Genomic DNA, 5,759 nt, shown 5'->3' on the forward strand with positions numbered 1-5,759 from the left:
ATAAAATGATCGAGAGATAAAATACTTTATTTTCATTAAAGCCAAGTGTAGAACCCTGCGAAGTTTCCTACCACGATCTTCCAGCATACATTTCTATGATAATCTATGGCACTTATTCAGAAGTCATGGATAAATAGCATTATAAATGGTAACTGCGTTAGGAACACTCTCAAAAATTTTCTGTTGCTAACTGTCTATGATGTGTAAAAACTTTCTAAATTTCTTTCGGTAATAACTCTTCAATTTGTTTTCAATATATCATTAGTTTTACATAAGTTATTCAGATTTTTGAGTGACTCATGATCAACTATCTATTAATATAGACTTATAGAAATTTGACAAAGAAAGTTGACATTTAGCTTCTCTGGTTTTGTTTAAAAAATTTTTAGTTGATCATATACTCATCGTGAGCAAATTTCAGTAACCTCAAGATGACTGCTAAAGAAAATTTAATATGTTATTGGAGTAAGTCACAAATTTTCTAAATAACATCAACTCAAAGACTTTATATACTAGACTCAAGCTTTTCCGTACACCCGATGTAACACATCCTCTAATTAAAGAACGATCAAAGATCGATATTAACAACCATTATAAAAATTCTTTCTCTTAATAATAAAAGCTGCATACAAAATATATTGAACATAGTAAAAAGTACATATAACATATTAATCCAAATCGTATTATTGGTTCAAATGTCAGTTAAGTGAAAATAATTTTTCTAAAATATAACTTCTGAAATTCCTGTAATAACATTAGAGTGAAGTTTGACCAGATCTTATATCGTCATTGAAGTAGATATTTTTATTTATTGTTGAATAAAAGCCAAAGTTTATCTAACCGACATGTACAAAGTTAAACCTAGTTCTTAATTTTTAAATGTTTTCTTATATATATAAAAATGACGCTGCTATATCTATTGATTATGCAGATAATAGAATATTATTATCATTATTTTTAAAGGATGTTGCATTGCTACCGTTGGGTATATTGTGCCCCATTCTGGGTTGAGAGCAGGTCTTTGAATAGAATAGGTCTCTAAATAGAATAGGTTTCCTAATAGAATAGATCTCTAAATAGAATAGGTCTCTAAATAGAAAAGGTCTCTAAGTAATACAATATACTACCAACTGATATTACAATACAATTTATCGTATCATTAAGATTGCTAATAGTAAACAAATAGTATAAGTCTTAATGTCCTGCTGGACAGTATATTAATCTGAAACGATGGTATGCTTAGAGGTCATAGAATGGTTTCAAATAGTGTTTTTGATTGATAAAATTAACCTTTAATAATTGAAGATATTTGAATATGGTAAATAAAATAGATGCAAAAACAATGATTTATGCAATTTTAAAAAATTATAATTTCATAAAGTGTTATTCTGTACTTCAGCAAAGGAGCCCTCGTAAAAAACTTTCTCTAAATGAAATGAACTGTTGAGCAGTTACTTCTAATTAAACATTTCATAATACCAAACGGAAATTTCAATATATTTCTACATAATTAATACTATGTTTACACTTAGACTTATCGCACCTCTCTAGCATATGCTTGTATGGAATTTGTATGGATGTTGTATGCAAATGGTATGGGTTCTTGTTGGTTATTTTTCGAGTTACCGATTGGCATATTTGGTTTTGTTCAAGTACAGATACTTTTATTTACTCAACTTAATTGTAATAAATGTTCTTGAATATTACACATGCGCTATCTCGATCTTAGTGAAGTAATATTTTCATATATTATTTTGGAATTAATTTAGAACATTGACCGTCCTACAAATCCAGTAAACGAGCACAATGCCTTCTTAGTTGTTATGCATATAAACGCGGTGAGCAATACTAAGTTCAGTTGATCCATAATCGCGCACGCGTTTTATCTTGTCTGTGTGACGAACAGACTTTCTACCTTTGTCTTCGTCTGTTCTACGTATGAAACATAAAATGTTTATAATATATAATATTTCGATAAGATCTACAACCGAAGCTATTCAATTTTGACATTTATGACGAAATTTTTAAATAAACTGTCATGTCGACTTGTCAAATTGAATAAGTTTTTAATTTTTATGTGAGTCTCTCAATCTCACGAACCAACCAACCGACCAACCGGTCAACCGGCCAACAGGCCAATTGACTAACTGTCGTCATATTTGATGAGCTCTGTGTCTTCGCTGTTTAGTTTATTAATTTCATTATTATCATTATTATTGTTAATATTTTTTATTTTATTTCATTTTACAACGCATGCATGCATAATTAATCATTACAAACGTTTTTATTTCGTACTTAAGCGGTTGTTGTTGTTTTGTCTTCAACTGAACTTATTCTAATTAAGTGCCACCATGCGGCGACTTGCCAAGAGAGATTTCAGTTCAACCACACACATCCATTGAACGTACATACCTATCCATGTATGTATATGTGAGTAGTGATTGTATCCGCAAAAGAAATGGAACTGACTTCTACTGATATACTCGTACGGCACTTAAAATTCGGATCAGACTTTAAATTAATAATTTCGTTTTTGCACAACTATTACCAACAACAACAACAACAATAAGAGCAGCAGTGCTTATGTTTTTACGTTGACCAATAAAGATATTAAAACGAGTCAAGATATATGGCATAAATGGGTTATTATAAATTCTTGACTTTAAATGTAGTTTTTATAGGCCATCAGCAAGCAAACAAACAGTGCGAGAAGGAACTGTGATGATTAAGTAAATATGGGATTTTCTGAAATTATTCATAACTGAAAATAATGTCACTGAACACAATAATCAAATCTTTTATGCAGTGGCGGAGTCAGGACTGTGCTAAGTGCGGAAATACACCAGACAATATTTATGTTTTGATTGTATTTATGAGGTGTACTAAAACTTTGTATTATATGGTATATTACATTCTTAATGGAGATTATTCATCCCCTAATCATCCCACTTCTCCTCTTCTGTCTGTCCGTGCTTAGTTGTTGTCCGTCCGTTGTGGGCGTCATCCCGATGCTGTATGAAATATCACTGCTTGTATGTGAATTTCATTTACGCAACTCTACCGGAGGTATAAATCTGGAGGTCTGTGTCCCACAGATCAGATCTATTTAATACCTCAACAGAGGCCTCACTATTCACCAAGGGAGAAGTTATGCTCAAACACATAACTTTAACTCGTACCGGCGAAATTCCTCGGAGTTCTAATGGGGCATTTATCGGTGCAATCTACCGATGTGTGTGTGAAGAACACCGTGGTGTTAAGCATTCACGACAGATATCCACGTATATAGATATTCTGTTCTCATCTTCATCTTTCATTGGATCATTTCGACCATTCTCTTATATAGAACTTTCTTATACCCAATCGAACGTTATTTTCTTTTGCAGATGTTAACAAGTTCAGGTTTCTGATTGGTAGCGTTCCAGAGATTAACATTATTGATCCGGTTAGGCCACCATATGTTTAAAATCTGACGTAGGCATTTATTGTAGAAGGCTTGTAGACACGAATCAATTGTATTTGTGCGTTTCCATGTCTCACAACTACAAAATAGGATCGAATATTTGTTTGAGTGATTATTTGTTGGGATTTTAGGACAGAGCTAAATGCTGCTTTCGCCCTGTTTATTTGCGATATCATGTCCTCTTCTGAACCGTCTTTGAGTGCTGCCAAGATAATGAATAATACTTATGTGTTACACTAAATTGGTGCTAAATTAAGAGTAGTGAAAATATCTTCCAACGAATTTTTTGAGTGACGATTATGTGCTCAGTTTACATATGTCAATATCAGTCAAAATATTATGGGTTAAAATTATATGTTCTTTATCAGGTCAGTTGATATAATATAATATAAAATGAATGTGGCAATACTCAAAGGCTCTAAAGGTATTGTAATTATAGCGGGTCACATCTGGTTTAAATTGATTATGCATCAGTTTGGAGGGCACATTAGAAAAGCCTTAGATAATTCACAGATAGTTATAAGTCTGATATCTTTTAGCATTAATATACTAAATAACAGCTCTAGATCTTCTGTAGAAAATTCATATTCTGCTCCTGTTTGATATTCCACAAATTTAGTATTAAATAATCAGTTGAGGTTTAGTCGCTAGCAAGCACATACATACGTTAGCGATTCTCATATGAAGCATAACCTTTCGATTGTCACGTGATCTTTTTAATTTATTAAATTAAAATATTTTGCATATAAAAAATATTTGCAAACATAAAGATCTTTTCCACATTTACATCAAAATTTTCCAAATGTAAACACAACGCCAGCGTTCAGTTCCCGCTTTTCGATGATTTTTTCTTCACGTTTTGGAGAAGTAAAATCGTTTGCTTGCATTAAATAAAATTTTAAAATAAGTTAAATAAAGTAAAAAATCTGTAGTCCAAAAAAATCAGATTTTTGATACTATGAAAGATTTTTGATTATATTGATGCTGTTACTGTGGTTGTGCTGCTGTTGTTGTTGTTGTTTTAGTTGTTGTTGTTACGGTTGACGGGCTTTAACTAAAGTCGTCCTTTTTTTCCTTCTTTTTGTGGGTTTAGTATGCGATCGATGTTATAAGATCTTGCAGATCGTTTTATTACTTTTATTTTATTCTTCCGTTTGTAAGGTTTTTAGGCATTTTTTGTTCTACAAAAAAAGGCTTAAACCTGTAAAAGAAGAGAATCTTGCGTTGCTCTTCGGAAATCGTCGAGATCAGCAGCGTGTGTGTTTTTACGAATCACGGTTTCGATGTTTCGCATGAATACGTAATTAAATCTATAAATCGGCCAATTAAAATGCTTTGATATCGTGACAACATAACATTGGACATCGACAGAAGAATTAAAAATAAAATTATTATACTTGTAGGAATATAAAAAGTACAACAGCACAAATTTACTTAAATAAATTTACAATTTTTTTCCACTTATTTTTTATTAAGGATATCTGTGGTGCTTTAAATGAAGAATAAAAAAAAATTATTTAAATGTAAAATATGAAAATATAATTAATAAAAAAAGCACTAATTCTCATTAGTGTTAGCCATAACTACTTTGGTTCGAATATAATATTTGCAGAAACTAAAAAATAATATAACCCATCTTCGATCGGATCGTTTGCCACATCTGTCTCAGTTGCGATTTTCGGTAATAAACTATCCAATTTCGTTTAAATATTTCCTTTTCTGTTAATTAGAGAATATTGTTGGTATTTGTTTAATGTACGTATTATAGAAAACACGTTAAGAAATTGGAAAGGTATCAAAATTCAAGTGAATTTTATACTTAATTTTCCTAAAATCAAAAAAAGCAATACTTTAAAAGTATTAGTATCAAAATGAAAAAAGCAGTGTGATCTGGTATTGTGACGTAAACTATAAAGATAGTGTAAAGACTTTCCATTTATATTGTTTTCCAATTAATTTCTTCAATGTATTCGAATTCCAAAAAAACGTTTGGCACTTAAATCGTCATAACAAAAAAAAAACAAATGTATCTATAAGATCTATAGAATTCCAATACACTTTTCTGTATGAATGACATATTGTAGTGTTATCTCTCACCTTGTCATAAACAACTACCAACTCCTTGACTTCTCTTCTAGAGTATATTTTATTTTCAACTCTGTTTGATGCTTAAATGGTCAAAATAATATATAAAAAAATTTATAAGACTCTTAGAAACACAATATATAAACGATACATTGTTAACTTCCTTCTCTTCGTTTCTTCATGATACTTAATTTTGTTTCAAAGCCTGATT

Source organism: Teleopsis dalmanni, chromosome X, assembly GCF_002237135.1.
Source record: "Teleopsis dalmanni isolate 2A chromosome X, ASM223713v2, whole genome shotgun sequence".
Taxonomy (NCBI): Eukaryota; Metazoa; Arthropoda; class Insecta; order Diptera; family Diopsidae; genus Teleopsis; species Teleopsis dalmanni.